This window comes from Mus musculus, chromosome 1, assembly GCF_000001635.26.
Source record: "Mus musculus strain C57BL/6J chromosome 1, GRCm38.p6 C57BL/6J".
Taxonomy (NCBI): domain Eukaryota; kingdom Metazoa; phylum Chordata; class Mammalia; order Rodentia; family Muridae; genus Mus; species Mus musculus.
In genome coordinates this window covers 190,196,086-190,218,150 of record NC_000067.6, presented here as the reverse complement: position 1 = coordinate 190,218,150, position 22,065 = coordinate 190,196,086, and the positions used below count along the sequence as shown (strand labels likewise).

Here is a 22,065-nt window from a genome sequence, read left to right as displayed (position 1 = left end):
ATAGAGACACAGCATTTCTCTGGATTTACAGCCAGATAGAGACAGGGGTATTATATAATCTGCCTTTCTGACTCTACATATAATGATACATACACACACACACACACACACACACACACACACATATATGTGTGTGTATGTATATATATATATATATATATATATACATATATATATATAATATATATACATATATGTGTGTGTGATATCTATGTCAAAATATGAACAAAAATTTAAATGTTTAGTTAGCTTTCTACACTTCATTCTGCTCCCATGGATTCTAGATCTATGAATTTAGCTAAGTAAGGATAAAGATTATTGCAGAAAAAAACCCTTTATATGTACAGGTAGTTTTCTGTCCATTATTACCTGTCTGCAGTATGACAACCATTTCCATAGTGTTTATGTGGTATTAGGTATTATAATCAATTTCCAGCACTCTGCATGCTGAGGCAGAGGGATTGCTGTAAGTTCAAAACCTGGCAGGGCTACATAATGCTTCTCACTAACCTGGCAGGGCTACATAATGCTTCTCACTAGCCAGGGACTCAGTGTGAGATCTTGTCTCAGAAAAGTAATCCAAGGATGATTGGAATCATGTAGGAGAATATGTGTAGTTAAATGCAGTTAAATACATCATTGTATGTATGGAAGTCATCCTCAGAGCTTGACATTGGGCTGGGTTCTGGAACCAATCAGCACAGGAAGTGTGTGTGTGTGTGTGTGTGTGTGTGTGTGTGTGTGTGTGTGTGTGTGTGTGTGTGCATGTGTGTGTACATGCATATATACACATATATGTGCATATTTACATATACATCTGTATATATAGATACACATTGTAAATATACATCATATCACAGAGGCAAACAAATGAGCGGAAAGAAAACTGTTTATTAATAATTCTGCTAAAACAGCACAGATTTCGTTAGAGATGGCTATATATTGAACTAAAACAATATTTTCAACACTGCTTAGACATAGGAGGGGTCATCTATAGCACGGCTGACACAAGGTAAGATAGAGCACCCAGGGAGGCGTGCCACAGCAAGCCTAGGCAGCTCTTCCTGCCTCGCTGCTCCTCACCGTTGGGAGCAGAGATGCTGTATGTGAGGAGATCAGTTTGGCTGGTGAGACTAACGCGACAGATCTACGCTAAAGCTACACATAAGTATCAAGAGAGGCTTCTCTCTTCCTACGGTAACACGCCACTCAGCTACAGATGCTGTGATCCATGCCTCTCACGGTCTGAGAAAAGCAGAACCCCTCCTCCAAATCCACTGTTCGGGAACATTTGCTGTGAGCAGTCAAAGAGTGGTCTTAATTGGTGCGAGAGAAGCATTGATCCTCACCCTCCGGGCACATGCACTCTTCTGACAGAACACGGAAGGCATTTGCGTTTGACCTGGTTAAACAGGGTGGACTTGTATAGGATTGGCTTACACGGATGATCAATCAACAGTGCTCCAGAGCTCAAAAGAAGACACAGGCGGGTGAGCGGTGTCTTTGCAAAGCATTTCGGGGACATGAGGGGCTGAGCTGGTCCTCAAGCAGAGAGAGGTATGTTCATAACTAGAAATAAAGGAAAGAGGGTTGAAAAAAAAGACAACAGTCAGAATTCAGGTCACAAAAGAAGAGCATTGCACACTAACAGGCCGAGCCAGAAAGAGGGGCACAAACCATGGGGAAGCTTAAGAGGGACTAGAATAAACACAGAGAGATGAGGGCAGCTTCAAGAGTTAGGATTTGAACCTGCAGAAGGTAAAGCCCTGCCCACCATCAGTTACTCGGTTCTTCTCTTGGCTCCTTGGCTACTGCTCTGTAGTTTCGTGTTTCCAATTAGCTTTAACCTTTAGATACCACAGCCAATCCCAGATTGTGGTGTTGATTGTGACTGTCCCCTTGATTGGGCTGAAAAGTGCCTGGGAATTAGGGAAGCCCACTTCAGGGTATGTGCATGGCTCACTCGCTGGGAAGAACTTGTCCTGAGTATGAATGGCACCATCCCATTGACTGAGGACCACGGTGCAAAGAAAGAGGGCTGAGAGAGCCTCTGCTTCCTGGCCACTGTAAGGTTAGGGGCCTCTGCACAGCATGTCCAGTTGGAAGTTGCCTAGTCTCTGACAGTGTAAATCCAATCATATGTCCTTCAGTGTAACACATATTCAACAAATATCTTTTCAATTAAAACTGCATTAAATTTATCTGATGCTACTGTGGGTAAAGCCAGCAAAATGTCAACACGTTAGACTGATCATTTGATTAATAAACTGACGGGTTTACAAGGGATGAGTCCATCCTGAGTAAATACCTCAGGGAGACTAATCACCCTTTTCATGTCCGTAACACTCATCCTATGTGGGTTTTAGACACCCAGAGTCAATGTAGTTTAGATCAATCACAGAAACTGAAGAAAATGCCATTGTTTGTAGAATTTATAATGGCTTAAAGACCACTGAGTATGGTTCACTTAAATCACATACACAGATAAATTTACTTTGGATTAGCAGACAATTACCTGTATCATTGTTCAAAAGGCAATGATTATTCATTTTTTTAAAAAAAATTCATCTTACTATTTTATGCGTATGGGTGTCTTTTCCTGAATTCATGTATGTGCAAGATGTGAGGTGCCACGAAGACCACAGAGGGCAGTGTATCTCTGGGAACTAAAGTTACAGATGGTTGTGAGCTGCCATGTAGGTGCTGGGAACTGAACCCTGGTCCTCTGGAAGAGCAGCCGGTACCCTTAACCTCGAACGGTTTTTTTACTGCCACAGCAACTGTATCTTGTAGAAAACAGAAGCATACAGGATGGACCCAGCTGTGCATCCATCCAGGATTCTTAATGAGTTCTGAAAACTCACTGTCCCTTTCATTTATCAATCCACTCAGCATTGCTGGGCTTGTCCCCTTTGAGTCGAATGCTACAGTTCCTTTAGTGGCAACAAACAGAGTCCACACTTAAAGATAAGTACAGAGAGATCATCTATAGTCCCCATATGATAACTGATACCTTTGATAGTCTCGCCCAAGCAAGGTAACTTAGCCACCAGGACAAGCCTATCCTAAGGGATGTGTTCTCACTAAACCAACTGTGCTGCATGCCTTTGTTTTAATAGGTCAGGCGACACACAAGAGAAAAGTCTGGGTAATGTGTTTTTAAATTTTTCCTTTCATCTCGACATCACTAAATGACTGGGAGTGCTCTCCATTAAGTTCCTTAATGACAATATCCTTTTCTCTTACAAATGCCTTTGAAGTCTCCCACCGCCTACTACAAGTATTTGGATATTTCCCCAGCAAGAGTGGGCAGGAGGCCAACACAAGCCACCAGGTGCCAATATTACACCTGACAAATTAGCCACACGACTGGAAAAGGGTGGGACCATCCTCCTGTGACAGCCTCATTTCCTCTTGCTTTCCCACGAACAGGAAGTTGTTGGTATGGGGAGAAAAGCTTTCCTTAAAGACCCAGGATGACGAAAGGGCTGAACGGGTGAAGAAGTTAACTCCTTGCTACCAAACAACTGAGAGGTGGCTTCAAACAAATCCAAGGCTTTGTTTGCATTGATTTGCTTCACCCTTCTGACTCCTGGATTCAACGATGCTGTGATTGATTTAGCATCCAGTGCTCGTGGGCAGAGGGGGTAGGTATCCTGGATGCATCAGAATAGTTGACAGGAGAGGTTGATCTATAGCCTATTGTCCTTGGACAAATCAAGAGAATTGAAAGTTTGAAAGACCCTGAGAGGCAGAGCCGCAACTACAGTGTAGGACCAGAACCTACTGACTGACAGACTCTAATGAGAATTAACTGAGATTCTAAAACAAACAACTGTACCACATTCACATTGGTGCAGCTAAATGCCCTAAACTACCTCCTAAAGGAGTCATTCAGCTTGATCAGGTTTCAATAAATAAATAATAAAAGGAATATTTTCTATCAGAAGAGATATGTATGTCTACCTTGGTGCTACATCAAGAGAAACCCACTATGCCATATATCTGCAATGCAAATAAATTACGAAAATTCATTTATTTAAAAAACTATTAACCCCCCCCCCCCCGTCCAAAAAAAAGACATCAAGTTGGGAGGAGGTGGGTTGAGGTAGAAGGGTGGATCCAGGAGCTAGGAGGAAGAGAAAGTAGATATGATCAAAATGCATTGTATTCATGTATGGCCCTCTCAGAAAATGAATTTAAAATATTATAATTTGTAAAAACTCTATTACAAAAGAATTATATAATGTGGAATGTCCTAGAACGTTCCTTTTTGCCTAGCAACACAACTGGCATATCCAGCCAACCCTGGTAGTAGAGGCAGGAGCCCCGCCCTTTCTCCACCCTTCTTTTAGCCTTCTTTAAATCTGTTTATTCAAATGTTCCCTAGTCATATACATTTCTTCTGAGAAATGCTCATTTTACTTGCTTTGTCAATATTTTTTCAGAGCCAGTTACTTATATTTGTCTACATAACGTGTATACTCTCTTTGAATTATGGCTTCAAGCCCTCTTCTGAAGTGTCTAATCCAAACCCTCATCTACCATTCCTCTTCTAATTTTCTGGCGACTTTTTTAATGATGTCACATCTGTGGGTTTTCCTTACTGATGTCTGGCTTTGCCGTCTAACTCACAAAGAAGTTCTAGCTCAGGATTACATTTTAAAGGCTTAGGCTGCTTCTTATTGTACTTGCACAGATCCTAGTTTTATGTTTAGAGGTTTGTTCCATCTGGAATTTACTTCTGTGTGTAGTGTAAGTCCAGATGGAGAAACAGTTGTCCCAGCACCACGCACTGAACAATCTACTGTTCAGCCATGGATCTGAAATGCCTCCACACTCGCCGTGACAGCCCTCGGTAGTCCTGGGCCTGCTTCTGGACTCTAGTCTTGGCTCACTGATCTCTCTGCTATTCGCTGTGGGCACTGCATTGTTTAAGATGTTCAGTTTTCACTGATAACTACTAGGATGTGTCTAGACTTGCGCAAAAGAAACTGATGTTTGTTGCTCTTTCATGGGTCTTTGTTTCCCTTGAAAGATAGGATCGACTGATTCAGTTCACTGAATGTCTTGTTGCACATGGGATGGCATTTCAGTGTATGGGAAAGCCAAGTGAAATTTCATAACTTATAGGCATCTCATTAAGGCTCAATTTATATTTCACAAAATAAAGTTACATATATATGTATGTATGTGCATAGCCTTTAACCCCAGCACTCGGGAGGCAGAGGCAGGTAGATTTCTGAGTTCGAGGCCAGTCTGGTCTACAAAGTGAGTTCCAGGACAGCCAGGGCTATACAGAGAAACTCTGTCTCAAAAAAACAAACCAAACCAAAACAAAAAAAATTAATTCACTTAAGTGAACATGGAGTGCCTATCCCCAAATGAATATCTATAGCACAACTCTTCTAATCAATGCTCAAGAAACATTACAGTAGAGAGGGCAGAAAGACTGTGGAAGCCAGAGGGCTAATAGAACTGCAGCAAAGTAGGGTCTCCTGGGCATGCCCAGGATACTGCATCCATGAACTCTCCACAATATGGCTGTCTACATAAGACCATGGTACTATACAGGCCAATATGGAAAGGCCAACCATTTTAGAATAACCTAACCTTCTTAGTTCTACCCTTAGTTGAGGAGCTACTAAGGGAGGGAGAGTCAGTCTTCTCCAGAGACGAAGCCCTGTTAGATTGCCTAAGACTATTTATTATATATCATATATCATATATCATATATCATATATCATATATCATATATCATATATCATATATCATATATCATATATCATATATCATATATCATATATCATATATCATATATCATATATCATATATCATATATCATATATCATATATCATATATCATATATCATATATCATATATCATATATCATATATCATATATCATATATCATATATCATATATCATATATCATATATCATATATCATATATCATATATCATATATCATATATCATATATCATATATCATATATCATATATCATATTATATATTATACATTATATATTATATATTATATATTAATTATATATTATTAAATATTAAATATTAAATGTTAAATGTTAAATGTTAAATGTTAAATGTTAAATGTTAAATGTTAAATGTTAAATGTTAAATGTTAAATGTTAAATGTTAAATGTTAAATGTTAAATGTTAAATGTTAAATGTTAAATATTATATATTATATATTATATATTATATATTATATATTATATATTATATATTATATATTATATATTATATATTATATATTATATATTATATATTATATATTATATATTATATATTATATATTATATATTATATATTATATATTATATATTATATATTGGCAATGTTAATATTATATATATTTTTATTGGCAATGTTAATTGGACACAGTAAGGTGTCTGTGTGTGTGTGTGATCATATTGTGTGTGATCACATTGTGTTTGATCATATGTGTGTGATCATGTATATGTGTAATCATGTGTTTGTGTGATCATGGAATTTGAGGGGAGAATGTGGAGGCGAAGGAGCATTGGAAGAGATGGGTATGGAGAGGGAGGGGTAGAAATGATATAAACACACTATACTCATATATGAAACCGCTCAAGAACAATACATAATCATTGAACTAGGCATGCCTTTAATCTCAGGAGGCTGAGGCAGGCAGATCTCTGTGAGTTTGAGGTGAGCCTGGTTTACACAGTGAGACCCTGTCTCAAAATACATTTTAAGAAAAATTAAATTAGTATTAACAACTGACTTCAACAACAATATACTTCATTGTTTTTGGTATATCATGTAGAGTCTTTAGGGAGTTATCCCCTTTGATCTTTTACTCAGCCAGCCAAATAGTATTCTGCAACACGAATGCCATAGTGTTAGAGATAGACACAGACTGGTCCTGGCCCTCAGAGGCTTAAAACCCGGTGAAGAAGACACACATGTTAGCATGTACAGTGTGCTGGTGCACACATGCTGGTGGTATAAAGCAGTTAATCAAATGAGTTGCTGTAAACAACAAAACCCCTCAGTGTTCAAGGTCAGGAGATTCAAGCAAGAGTTACACGCATTCCCTCTCACTGCACAGGACACAGAGGCCCAGGATGGCTGTGTCTGGGAGCTGAGCTGCCACAGAAGGCATGGGTGAGCATTCTGCTCATTGCACCCAGCTGTCTCTCCTTCACATGTCCCCTTGCCAACCATGATAGAATGACCTAACATTCTTAATTTATCTGTGAAGGGAGAGTCCTTTAGAAAACTCACATTTACAATTGTCAATACTCACTAACATGTCCACCAAATCAGTTAAAATTGAAAAGACCACAATCAAACGACTCTACTACATACATCTGCTTCGATCTCCCTGACATCAAATGCCAGCCAGGTGTTTAAGATATGATACTCTTCAGCCAGTGGTTTTGACAGGAAAACACATTGTGCCTGACTCAGTGGTAGTACGGAAGAGACCCCTTTCACCCCTTTAGGTAATTCATTCCCTTGTCACATTTTAGAGCCCCCAAGTTAAAATAAAACACCCTAAGACCCCCAGGAACCTGTACACCTGTGGGGAGGAGATTTCTAAGGCTCAGCATCAAATCCCTTTTGATTTTTCCTGTGAGTTTATTTCTGTCACCGTGAAGCAGGTAACACATTTCAGCTTTTAAACCATAAAGTGAATTTTTTTTTTTAGAAAAAAAAATCTCTCACAGCTTTAATCTTATATTTCCATGCGTATTGAGTTAAATGTTGTAAAACTATCAATTCTGTCAAAACCTGGCAGAGATAAAACAAGACACCATGCAATCTTAATGTCCAAACTGACTGGTGATTATCAGGAATTAAATGTGCAGGAATTCCAAATCTTTTTTGATTTGAGATGTCTAGATAACTTTTGTTTTTCCATAATTGTATGAGGTTTCTACATAGTATTTAAGAATCAATTATATTGCAATTGATGTAATTAACTCTAATAATCCATTAAAAGTCGGTAGGAGGGCTATTCAAGTCAACAGAAAAGAAGGAGTGGGTTATGAAGGTGTTATTAACCTATACAGAATTTTACCAGACATTTTCTTTTCTTACAGAATAAATACACAGTGGTTAGGAAGGCTGTCATTATAATTTAGTATGAACAATACTCTATCACTCCTTTCCCTATGCAACCCTTAACTAATTCCATGCACCGTGCACAAGTAAAATGAAGCCTTTTCTAATCAGGGTGCAGCCGAATCAATCATCTCTTACTCCACGATGAACGAACGGTGGGGTCCCTGCTCAGCTAAGTGGAAGAGAAGAGGGGCCCAGCAGAAATGTCAGGCCCACCTTCTCTTTGAATTGACAACTTTCTGCTTCTGATGGCTGTTGCGAGCAATCAAAGAGAAAGTTTGAGAAGAAAGAACGTCCTGCTTACACTTGACAAACACCGACTCACCATTGAAAGCAAGGCCATGCATCTGAGCCAGCTCTGCAGCCTACTGCTCTTTTGAGCCAAGTGAAGTCCACACTACCCACCCCTGGAGCCTTCCATGCCCAGCCCAGGGAGTTCATTTGGCTCCAACTAGAAACCAGACAGACACCTCAAACAGCCAACCCTGGCAGATCTTTGCACCACTGGGTGTCTGGAGCCCAGGGGTGTTTGAAGGCCACAGCAGGATTCCCTTCAGTTACCATCTTTCCTGGTAACACTTGACAGTAAAAGAAGTCAGGAGTTCAAGGTTTTAAAGCATAGGTCATACTTGAGCCTGGTGGTACCGCAATCCCAGAGACTCGGCGGTTGAGACAGGAGGCTTGCAAGCACTTCCCTGGCTACAGAACAATTTTAAGGCCAGCTGGGGTTTGTAACTTAGCAAGGCTCTATCTCAAATTTCTAAAGAATAAAATATGGGCTTAAGATGTAACTAATTGCTAGAACAACTGCCTAACACATGTAACACCCTAGGTTCGATTCCCTAGGACCTCAAAATTAATTAATTAACTTATTAATTAATTTCAGGTCACCAAGCAGACTGTTCTTCTCATAGGGGATTCTCACCATTCCACCAAAGGGGCTTGTTCAGCTTGAAAGTGAGCAAAAATATGTTGTTCTAAATTTATAATATCTGCATGAAAGAACACCTGTTAGCTATCTCAGTCAATTCCCTACCATCAGCTTCTCTAGGAAGACAGACTGGGATGCCTTTAGCAAGCCTTGTGGAGGCGTCACAAAGGCCAGCTGGGCAGGACGAAGGTAGAGAGATACAGAACATATGGTAGAGAAAACACTGTGCCTGGACAGGTGTCTGGGAGAAGCCAGGGTGCTCCTTTGTAACGTGGATGGGGAAGGACCCTGGATAAGAGTGCTGGCTTCAATAAGGTACATTCACTTAGAATTAACTCAGAGAGAGACACGAAATAAGCTTCGTACAGCACAAAACCCTTCACGGATCCAAGAGTTTGTGTGCACATGTAGCATTGACCAAAATCACAAGGACTCTTCAAAGTCAGGTCTTTAAAACACGGCCCTTAAGCCTAGCCCCCTGTCGTCTGGGGAGTTGTTTCAAACTACCCTACCTATCTCCTGGGCGACTCTGACTGGAACTCCAGGCTTAGAGACACTTGGATAAAGGTTTGACTGGAAACAGATATCAAATATCATCAGACATTTGAAACATTCAAAAACCTTGGGGGATAAGAATAATTACCAGATAGGGCTGAGATGTGGAACAACAACAGTGCTGTATGTGGAGGCAAGATAAAATGCAAGCCGAGTGCTGAAGCAGGACCCACAATCCACAGTGACAATCCTTCTGCTTCCTCCTTTGAGCTAGGAGCCTGATAAGACTTCACAGTCCCCAGAGAGAAACTCTGGTTTCTGTCATTTTGGGTTCCCTTATGCCTAGGCCCCGAGGACTAATGTGTGCTGCAATAGTCTTGGTGAGGTATCGGGAGAGAGTGTGGACCCTGTGCCCTGTCCAAGAAAGTCAAGCACCTTAGAGGGCTCAGGACCCCTTTTTATTCCAGAGAGAGCCTGGTGTATGTGACACAGGTAAGGCCTGAACAAGACAACTCCACAAGAGGTGGGCAGCTGTGTGAGAGGGACAGGGGAAGACGTAGCCTTTGAGGGTTCCTCCCCGTTAAGGCCAGGCCCTGAGAGCACATCTGGTGTCACAGTGGTATCTGGAAACAGATGGAGGCTACCACTTTCTCTTTTGTCTGAAACTCCACTGTCCCTTTGTGTGGGTCCCAAGAACACCTACAAAAGAGGCCTGGACCAAGAGTCAGGAGGCCTGGCTTGTCATTCTGCCCCTGCCAGTAATGAGCTACGAAATCCATGTCTCTTTCTGTGTCACATCCATTTCCAAAGACGAACACTCAGGAGACAGGCATCCTCCAAGCTACTTTGCAGGGGTGACATGAGGGGTGACATGAGGGTACAGAAAGCCTTTGAAACGGGAGAGAAGAATCTCTGAAATTCAAGAAACAAATGTGACACCTCCGAGCAAAACGTGACCTCTGGATTATGCGATCTGATCACGAGTCTTGTCCCCCAGTTCACCTGAGAACATTCTATCTGCTACCTTGCTTTGAAAATGTGGGCCGGTCTTCTGACGAGTTAGCACCACTGTGCCCTTTGCAGATAAAGACTTGTAGACCAGGTGGCGGCTGTGCCCGCTGTATCCCCTCTGGCATTGGTAGATCTGAACTCTCTCTCTCCAGGCCTACAGAAGCTGAAAATGCTGTTACTTTGCCCAGTGATCTCTTGCCGCCCAGCTTCCCCTGCTCACACAGATCTGGAGGTACCCATGTCATCTGACCCCAACCCCATTCATGTGACATCTTTGTTCGCTGCTAAATTCACTTGAGAGGGAAAAAAATACCTCAACCAGGAAATGTATCTTGTACAGCTATTTCACCTCCCCTCACGTGGTGCTGGAATATCGCTTTAAAGAACATTCTTGCGGCCTTTCCAGTTCTTTCCCTTCAGTCCAGCCACGGGAGGAGCCGGTCCAAGGGGAAACTGCTCCCCAGCAGAGCCGTTCTTCAAAGGGGACTTCTTCAGGCAGGAAGAGGGAATGTCTGATATTGTGGCTGAATAAACAGACTCATCAAGCTCAGAGCCAGATTGGAAAGCTAGGCCCCTCTGAGCCCGGAGTCTGCCAGCCCTGCACCCCGTGTTGGTATTGCTACAGCTCTATCTGTGACATCCTTCTGTCCTCTCTTTTCTCTCCCACTGTGTCATCTTCTTCTCCAAATGCCTTAAAAGCTGAGTGTGGGGTTATTGCTTTCTCTACTATTTATTAGGCTCACCTAAAACAAGAGGCTTTGCACATCTCAGAGCCCATGATGTCACAGTGTGGATCACAAGGTCTTGCAGCATCTACTACCACAGCCCAAGGTCGTCAGTCTTCCTCCTTGTGTTTAAAGAGAGGACAGACACGTATATTGATGTATACCCAAGACCCACAATCTGAGGAGGCTGAGGCAGAAGGGTCTCCAAGAGTTCAAGGCCATCCTATGCTACTTGGTGAATTTCTAAACCAGCCTGTCATCTAGGTAGACTCTACCTATAAAGCTAAGCAGACCAAATAGTCGATTCATAAAACTCTGACAGCCCTGGGCAGGTCACTGCACTAGTAGAATCCTAAGCTCTACAGGGTTCCAAAGAGTTTGTTTTCAGAAACAGCAGACAGCAAAAACTACCATTCTACATGCTCAGAGAGACTATTGTCCCCTCTATCCCTTGAAACAACTATCTGTAGTAGAATTATTCAAAACCTTTATTATCACTAGCTTTTCCATTGACAAGTTGGTCATAAGCAAAATCCCAAGCCACAGGTCACAGCAGGGCTCGGGCTTGGAGACCGGAATTTGACTTTTCCGTACTGGAAAATTTGGGATTTTCTTTTACCATTAAATAAGCACCAAAAGACGCTGGGGCTACCCTGAAAACCTGGGTACGAAACCTTTGCCCTTGTCATGTGTGCATCTACCCATTGTGGATGCAAATGCTCCAAGGATTTCCCATCTCAAAAACTCAGTGCCACCGGAATTTATTTCCAAACATCTAAAAATTAAGTTTGTTCTAAATATCCCAATATTCATTTATTATACTTCCTTGTGGAAAATATGCCAAAAGACACACATCATTGGGAGGTTTAGAAAACTCTCCAGAGTTTGTTTCAAATGAGAGTTTATATCTTTAAGTTAATTCATTTCTTCTACAACTATCTGTTGGTAGATGTGTTATCCTGCTTCCTGGTTGGCCCCTTGCCCTGTTCTGGCAGAAATAAGAGCAAAGCAGAGAGTCGCATCCGTATTTGGTGAATATGGATGTCTGGGATCCAAAGCAGTTTTAATTTTCTCCCAATAGAGACCATTTAAGTAATCATTCAGTCACCCCCTACACACACACACACACACACACACACACACACTAACACACACACATATACACACACAAACAAACACACTAACACACACATACAAACACACTAACACACACACAACACAAACACACTAACACACACACACTAACACACACATATATACACACAAACAAACACACTAACACACACTCACACACACATACAAACACACTAACACACACACACAACACAAACACACTAACACACACATACACACTAACACACTGCCATCGATATTATTGATGTGTTCTTAAATACCAACTGGAACTGTGAATGGTTGTTCCTGGCTGTAATCACCTCAGGATGAACACTAAGGAAGGAGGGTTACTATGAATTCAGGGATAGCCTGGTCTAGAGTCAGACTGTCTCAAATAAAAGAAAGTAAAATAAAAATAGAAAATAACAGCCTACGTAGGCACCCTAAGTGATCAACATTATCTGAGTGTTTGCTCATAAGTATTGTAGAGAAATCACAAGGGCCATTTCATGTGTTTCCTGTCACTAACGCAGACTAAGAGTCAGATACACACAAATTAGTACGCATACTTTACCATTTTATAAAGTTATATTGTATCTATTCTTGGAGAAAGAATTTTAAAAATCATCCTTACTCAGCCACTCAGGTGCTAACTGACAAAATCCCAGATAGTTAGAAAATACCTCATCAGCAAGATATTTCATTTGTTTTCAACTGATTTCTGTATAGGTAGCAGCAACAATTTCTTGTCAAACAAAGAATAAAGATCAGAGACTATTCTTAACCAGTCAGATTCTTGTATGTACTCCGCACTACCCAGCATGGGTCAGGCTCTACTTGTGCAACCATGGATGCAAACATCCCTTAGACAAGGAGAAAGGGACCAGGCAGGCGGGAGGCACTGGGGTTAGTCACCTTTGGCTTGGCTTTATTTGTTCTACAGATAAAAAAAAAAAGAAAAAAGAAAAAAGAAACTTTGGACTTCTTTATCCAGCCAGTCACTTTGCATCACCAGTGAACTCCCTCAAAACTTTCTGTTCCCGTCAGACCCTTGAGAAAACAAAACGGGAAAAGATAAAACATGATTAAAATCTACTTTCTTTGGTCAACATCCTAGAGTTGAGCAACTTCTTGACATCTAAAAGGGACTGTCCTGGAGTCCGAATGAGAGTGAACTCTGTATTGATCGAATGTGTGGCTGGGCCAGTTACAACCAGAGAAAGAAAGCTGAGGTTGCAGACCCTGGCTCCCTGTCATTTCCTGACCCTCAGTGCCCTCGGGGCCTTGGCCACACTCTCCTTTTGAAGATGGTGACCTCTGTACATTTAGACCATTGCTTCTACCAACGATAGAACGTTAATTATGTTCATTTCCGAGTTGCATGTTTATTAACCTATTCTGAACATAGACAGCATAAGCACTTACATCATCTGAGTGCTACACCTTGATCCAGGCATGCGCTATTTCAAGTAAGCCAATAAACATGGGCACTATTGTATGACGATTAAAAAGAACCATTTTATATTAAAACTTAAAATGAAATTAAAACTATCACAAATGGACTGATATCATCTGTCTCCCAAAAAATAAATCACCTTACTTCTGGACCCATTACTTGAAAAACTCATTTATCTATCACTGTCCCAGTCAGTCACCACTTCCTCCTCAGGGAAACCTGTGTGCAAGGAGAGATCTGCTGCTGGTCCCTGGAGTATCTGTGAACAAGCATTGATCGCTGTATTCACATTTTAGGTGCAAGTATAAGTATGAGAAGAAAGCTTTATTTTGCTTTAATAATGAAATAATTCCAGATATTTGAACAACAAAGGGTTGCCTGGTGGTCATGGTCTCAGACCTCCTCATAGTCTGCAAACAGAAACATTTAGGGGAAACATTTAGTGGTTAGGGTGGATCATTGGCTTAATAGTTTCTATGAGGCTAATATAAGATTTGTACCCAAGGTTTATGTTTCTTTAAGAAGTCAGAAGGGAGGGAAGACACTGACAGCCACTATAGAGGAAGAACCAGAAGTCTTGTCAGACAGGCACTGTGACTCTAGAGGCCTGAACCAACCTCCAAGGTTGGCATGGAAATTCCAGGACTCTGTAACTTCATGTCGAGGGGTTAAATAATGACTTCCATAGTGCAAAAGAAAAAAAAGGATTTTTTTTTTTGCTCAAAAATAGCAAGTGCTTGCATACTCAAAGACTTAAATCTGTCATGAATATATGCAAATAACTGTCCTAGAGCATAAGATGAGCCATTATCTGATTTTCATCCTTGCAAATACAAAGTTGGGGATCTTTTATAACTATACGATTCCTTAGGCTTATGTATAAACCCAATTCATCACATCTTTTCAAAATAATGTACTCAACTTTGACCCACAAAACAAAGGAAAGTGGAGAGAAGGGTCAGGGGTCAAGAGGGAAGCTTCTTCAGAAGTATCTACATATCACTCACATATATGCATGTGTGCAGTTATGTGTATATGTGTGTCATATATGCATGTGTGCAGTTATGTGTATATGTGTCTCATATATGCATGTGTGCAGTTATGTGTATATGTGTGTCATATATGCATGTGTGCAGTTATGTGTATATGTGTGTCATATATGCATGTGTGCAGTTATGTGTATATGTGTGTCATACGTGCATGTGTGCAGTTACGTGTATATGTGTCTCATATATGCATGTGTGCAGTTATGTGTATATGTGTCTCATATATGCATGTGTGCAGTTATGTGTATATGTGTGTCATATGTGCATGTGTGCAGTTACGTGTATATGTGTGTGAGGAGAAGTCCCCACCACTGCCACTCCTCTGGGCAAAAGAGACACCTCCGAAGCACTGTGACCTGATATGCCAGCAGGCCCTGAATGGACGTTAGAGTACAGAGCAAGGGCTGGAGAGATGGCTCAGCAGTTAGGAGCAGCCACTGCTCTCACAATAGAGCAGGCCCCAGTGCTCACTTAAGATGGCTCAGCACTGCCTGTGACTCCCCCCAGCTCCAGGACATCCCTGCATTCACATCCACACCCACACACAGACACACAAATATACATAATTGAAAATAAAACAAATGGGGACTGAAGAGATGGCTCACTGGCTAAAAGAATTTATTCTTCTTCCGGGAGCCCTGGGTTAGTTTCTAGCACCCACGTGGTGCCTCAAAATCCTCTGTAACTCCAGTTCCAAGGGAGCTTATGCTCTCTTCTGGCCTCTATGTGTTCTAAACACCCATGTGGTACACATACAAGCATACTTGCTTACAAAATACTCATACACATAAAATTGAAAATATTAAATATATCAAAAAATAAAAATAAATCTTAAAATAAGCTAAGTACTTTAAATGGGAAATGGGTCTGCATGAACAGAGGGAAGAATTATATATAACTAAAGTCTAAGTGTTGCAGATTTCCAGCAAAAAGAGCTTTCTCAGATAAGTAAAGTAGTATTCAAAATGGAAGGACTCCACACTGGCAAATCAAATGTAGGTATGCAGGATTCATTGGTGTAAGGAAAGGACAGGTCCTGTCTCACCAGCCATGAAGTTAAAGTTGTTGAGTCCACAGAGGGCAATTGATGTACTGGCTCAGAAGTTAGCCCTGCTAGAAATATCCTGACAAGAAAAATCAGGCTGTGGTTGACCACTTAAAACACCCTTACAGTGTGCTTTTCTGCTACAGGAGACAACATTTAAGAGGGCACAGGGTTGACCTGGGACCCAGGGATCCTACCTCTCCTGCACCTTTCCAGGCATTGACCTTTGGTCCTGAAATGTCAAGGTATCTCTATGTCATCAGGAGCCCGCTCTCCCAGCCCCTCCGAGTGCCACCATCGAATGGACATAAACAGTGCCAAAAATGATAAGGCCTGGGAATTGTTGAGTGCCACCAATCCTTCTGTCAACACTCCTGACCTGAAATCTCCTTTGGCATAAAAGACCTCGAACACCTTCCTTTAACAGTGCAGAGGAGAAGCACACTGGGGTAAACTGTCTTCTGCTCTCCAAAGCTGGACTCCCGGGGGGGAAACAGATGCTGCTGCTGCCTCTCGATTATCACACAGCGCTGTCTGAACTCAACCTCTTGGTCCATGACTGTCACAAGTTGTTCTAAACTGCACAAGGGCAGAAGTGCTAGGGAGAACTGGAGCTCAGCGGGGGCAGACTCTGACTTTTCAGCGTCTTCAATAGTTCTTAATGAATCAAAGAAGCTAGTTTGAACTCCTCTGCATAGCAAGGATTCAACATTCTATCAAACCATAATGAATTCTTCAGTGTGGCCAGGACTGTACTTCAGAGGCCTGGGAAATGAACCAATGTAGCAATGGGACTATCAGGCCATTGGTTAGACACATACAGATGTCTTTGTCTTGTTACTGAGAAAGTCAGAGATGATCAGAACAGTTGTTTTCTATTTCATAAGCAAAGACATGTAGGGTTGCTAGTGACTGCTCAGCAGTCAGGGAGGCAGACAGACGGTCAAACTCAAGCTAAGTTTGCATCTCTGTGAGTGTCTGTGTTGTGCTTGCCTGGGCGCCTGTCACACACACGGAGCAGCTCATGATGGTGAGGACATCAGCATTTGTCCGTCTCTGTGCACAACCATGCCCCTGTGTTAATGGAGAATCTCTCCTCCAAGCCTTGGGAAATGGGTTCACCAATGGAAATCCTTCACACCAGAAAATGGAAGAGATGGTTACATGGCTTGCAGGGTAATAGTTTAGACTCTTTACAACATCCCACCCAAGTGTCTTCCGACAATGGTTCGAAGGGAAGCCAGTCACAACGTCAGAAATGTGACAACCAAAAGACCACCAAATTCTAAGGAAAGCTAAGTATGGAGAGAGTGTCCTAATTACCCAAGGTCAAAGCACAAAGTCAAGTTGCTCAAGCCTCAGCCACTAACTGTGACCGCATAAGACTACAAGGAAGAGATGCCCAGATGAGCCATCAACCCCAGAACCGTAACTCAATCCCCAATCTTACTGACCTACACTGGGAGTACAGCAGTGCTGGGGAGCTTGAACCGTTTTCTTTATTTATTAAGAAACTACACACACTGGTTAAAAGAAAGGCCACTTAGATAAAGAGATCACTAGGCATAGCTAATAAAATCCATCAAACACATTATTTAGGAGATGTCAGCAGCCATAAAGATCACTGGGAAACTGGACAACTCTGGATAATTGCAGCCAAGAGGAAATCTGCTATGGAGAAAGTAGCTTTTTTTTTTTAAGAGTGGAATTTTCCAAACTCACCAACCATCTCAACAATACTCATTAGCAGATTGTTCAGCGCTCTGCTCCCCCTTCCTACAAAGCAAACTCGTGACTATTTCAGCCGTGATTCTAGGTATGAAATGGGCGAAACATATCAAACCAAGGAAAGGCATCAATAAGCAAGGGAAATGGGTTCCGTGGAGTCCAGTCTGCTCATTTATTTTGTAAAACAGACCGTGGTCCAGGTAGCACCGTAAAACAACCAAATATAGCCGGAGATAAGCGTGGGCGGGAGTGGAAACTAGAGGCTAAACGCCGGGCACAGGCAACTGTGACATCATAACAGCCCCGGTGATGGTCACCTCTTTATTATGACAAGCTTAATTATGCCACGATCCATATCTATCGTGTCTTTGATGGTTGTAAATAAGTCTGAGTCACTCTGCCATCATTCTTACCAGAAACACAATAGTTTTAGCTTTTGATGGTAGTGAGAGGACTGGTTGAGTCTGTGTACCTTTGTGAGGTGAAACAAAACCAGAGCCTACTTGCCTCTTTCTAAATATAATGTTTTAATGACTGAGCAGGTCTTCTATGTACTCAAATGCCACCCCCACTCACTTAGAGATGCTTTCTGCTCTGTCCCAGTTGGGATCCACAGCCCACCCTCCCCAGACCCAAAGAGGGATTCTACCTCTTATCAGAGTATAAGACTGTGTTCAGAACCAGTTGAAGAAAATATTGACACATTTTGATCAACTTTATAAATGACTTAATAATACAGTTTAAAACAAACAAACAAATATAGTTGACAGTTTCTCTGGATTCAGTAAGGTGGAGCATCTACAAACCCTCCATCCTCTGTCTGTGTGGGCAGACAGAACCCAAGGTTTTAGGTCATCTCACTCTGAGCAGGGTTGGGGGGAAGTTGCTGGTGGAGGTTAGAGAGGACCACCAGAATCCATGAGGTAATGACACGAGATCTAACTTATACACACAGGAACCACTTTCTTGATGGTTCCTTTTGATTCTGCTAGGTTAATGAAATCAATTCAAAACAACTTATTGTGTGGCATGGGGACAAGGTTCATTAAGATCTGTTCTTGAAGAGTTTTCAAGAAAATGTGAGTTATGGATGGCTAACCAGTTGGATGTCTAACCAGAAGGGCCAAAAGCAATGATCCAGGACCCTCTTTTACAGAGAGACAGGGACTGCCCACAACACACTTCTAAAAATCTTCCTGGGCTGAGGAATGTTTCAGTGACTTAGAGCATTGGTTGATCTTTCAGAGGACTTGGGTTTAATTTCCACATCCACAAGGCAGCTCCAACCATCGGTAACTCCACCCCAATCCCCTCTCCTGGGCTCTGCAGGCTCTGCAGGCACATTGCTGCATGGACATACGTCTAACACACAAGAGAGAAATAAATAAAACTCAAATATTTTAATTAAAAATTTAAAAAGTAAAATACGTTCTCCCCCCCCCATCCCCACCCCCTGTACCTGAAAGTCTAGTCACTACATTTCCCAGACTCCCTTACCAGTTAAGTTTCTTGGAGCGATCTGCCATTGAAATCGCAGGAAGATGAAGAAACAGGACAAAGATATCTCTCTCAGTCAGTAGCCACAGGGAGGTATTTGTGTGCACAGACACAAGACAGACAGTGGGTGGTATGTCACTTCTGAGAATCCCCCATGCCAGCCATGCAGACAATTGGAATCATCAGCGTCCACCTATGTAGCCTCCTTCACCTCTCCTTCCTACCTTGTCAGTGATTCTGTTCATCTTCTATTTCTGCATATGGCATCCATTTCTCAGGGGAATATTCGGGGAAGGTTGGTCAGAACAGAACTGAGTGGGTGTAGTTTCAATAATCAATATCTGCTGTGCTATCTAGTCTTAACTGTCAACTTGGTACAGCCTAGATTCACCTGGAAAGTCTTATTTTTTCAATTTTATATTTATTTATGGATGTGAGTGTTTTGCCTGTGCACATGTGTGCCTGGTGCCCTCAAAGGTCAGAAAATGGTGTCAGATCCCCAGGAACTGGAGTTATGATGTGAGCCACCACGTGAGTGCTGGGAACTGAAGTGAACCAGATCCTGTGCAAGAGCAGCAAGTGCTTTTAACTGCAAAGCCTTCTTCTCTCTGGCCTCTGGGATGAGTGTCTTAATGAGGAAGTACCTAGATTAGATTGACTTGTGGATCCATCTGTGAGGAGACTGACTGATTAATTGATGTAGGAAGAACCAGCCCCTTCCGGGCAGCACTACTCCCTAGGCAGGGTCATGAACAGTGTAGAAAGAAGATAGCTAGCTAAGAGCAAGCACAAAGGCAAGCAAGGATACATACAGTTGTTTCTCTCTGCTGTTGATACGATGTGACTTGCTGCAAGTCCCTGCCTTTGCTTCTCCTCTGTGATGGACTGTAACCTGAAATAGCAAGGGAAATATATGCCTTTCTCACTTCAGTTGCTTATCAGGGCATGTTATCATAGCAACAGAAATGAAACAAGAACAGCCCTTAAAGTCTTCATCATATAACAGAACAAAGGTCTCTCTGTCTAGGACACAGGCTGAGTGGCTTCAGTCTTACGCCTTCTCCTTCCATCTTACCCTCACTCCTCAGGGTCATTGTGGAAGAGAAAGGGGAATATAAGAAAGGCACATGCATGCTAACATGCTCCTAACTTCCTAGCATGGAACTTCTGCTCATATTTACCCCACAAAGGATTGGTCTCACAGCACCACTTGAATGACAAGGGAGGGCAGGACTGTGGTCTTCCTCTCTCTGTGTGCAGAGAGCAGAGATGGAATGGCAACCATCTTGTTTTGTCAGATACATTTTCTGATTAACTCTGACCACTATCTCTAGTACTCAAAGCTGGTCCCGTGACAAAGTCTTAAGCTACAGGCCTTTGAGCTTGTGGTCAAGATGTGGACTGTTTGAAGAGCATACATTAGCTCAGATGGCTGGAGTACGAAAGAATCCAGCAAAACTTTGCCTTTATCACCTTGAAAGTCACGTCACGTGTCTCGAGCTTGTAGGTGAAAATATCATGTCTGGGCAACATGAAAGAAGAGCAAGAGGATCCCATAAACTAACTGGTTTCTAGGAAAAGGAAAAAAAAAAGGAAAACAGTTTTCCCCTCCTGATACCAATATCTGTGTTAGTCAGAGTATGTCACACCTGCTGCTGTGACAAGCAGTCCCCAAAGATCCATGTCTTAACACATAGAGCTTTATATCTCAGAGAACATCTAGTGGAACACCTCCTCTGAACAGGAATTGGTGATACATATTTCTTCCACATAGAACTCTGCAACATTTGGGAGGGGGGGTTAGCTCAGCTATCCTGACATTGTCTAGCAAGAAGACAAAGGGGCTGGGTGATAGGCAGTCCACAAACAAATCAAAATATGGAGGGAAAGGGTAAGTTATCTCTGGGCATGCTGTTTGGGCTTCCTTTTCTGTTGTTGCTGTGACATTTCTTTCCCTGTCACAGCACAGCTTCCTCTTTTTCTCTTCTCCTCCTCCTGTTTCTCCTCCTCCTCCTTCTCTTCCTCTTTCTCCTCCTCCTTCTCCCCCTGTCCCTCCTCTTTCTCCTTCTCCTCTTTCTCCTCCTCCCCCTTCTCCTTCTTCTTACATGTTTTGTTCTCATAATAGATCTCTTGGTGGTGGTTTGAGAGAGAATGTCCCTCACAGCCTCACACATCTGAATGCTTGAGCTACAGTTGATAGAACTGCTTGGGAAGGATTAGAAGGTGTGACCATGTTGAGGGGGTGTGATATTGGGAATGGACTTTAAGGTTCTCTCTCTCTCTCTCTCTCTCTCTCTCTCTCTCTCTCTCTCTCTCTCTCTCTCTCTCTCTCTCTCTCTCTTTCTCTCTCTGATTTATGTTTGTTGGTCAGATACAAGCTCTGAGCTACTCTCCAGAGACCTGCCTGCCTGCCTGCCAGCCCCCATTTAAAGACAAACAGATGGTGTTGTCACTTTCTCCCAAGCCAGAGAGGATACCACTGTGGCCAATTACCTCTCAACTCAACAATCACCTTATTTTACTATGTTTGATGGACAGCAGAATGGTGACCCACATCGGTTATAGCAAACAAACTTCCTGGGAAGCTGTGGGTGTGTTTTACACATCTGAGATTTCCGGTCTCTGTTTTCCTTGCATTCTTTGTGGATCTTGAATGTTTCAAGGGTAAAGTCATTCCCTCCATATCTGATTCTTTACTGGGCAGTGCTTGCTGGCCAAGAATACATGTTTGAGGCCATTCCACAGGGTTCACTAACACAGTGGCAACGTTTAGAGTCCTGTTTCACCCATTAATAGAACTTCTATTCCTTTTTAGTAGGGGAAAGAAATAAAAATTCTTTTATAAAATATATTTTACATGTATGATGTTTTGCTGCATGTATATCTATGCACCACATGTGTG

At 42.0% G+C, this 22,065-nt stretch overlaps 1 long non-coding RNA gene across 1 annotated transcript in view; it reads right to left on the bottom strand.

Annotated features, from left to right (window-relative positions):
* Positions 1 to 871: 871 nt before the first annotated feature.
* Positions 872 to 22,065, bottom strand: part of Prox1os (prospero homeobox 1, opposite strand) — a 46,984-nt gene continuing 25,790 nt past the window's right edge. The window contains exon 2 of the long non-coding RNA NR_151620.1: positions 872 to 1,569. This is a non-coding gene — a long non-coding RNA (prospero homeobox 1, opposite strand). The remainder of the gene's footprint in view (positions 1,570 to 22,065) is intronic.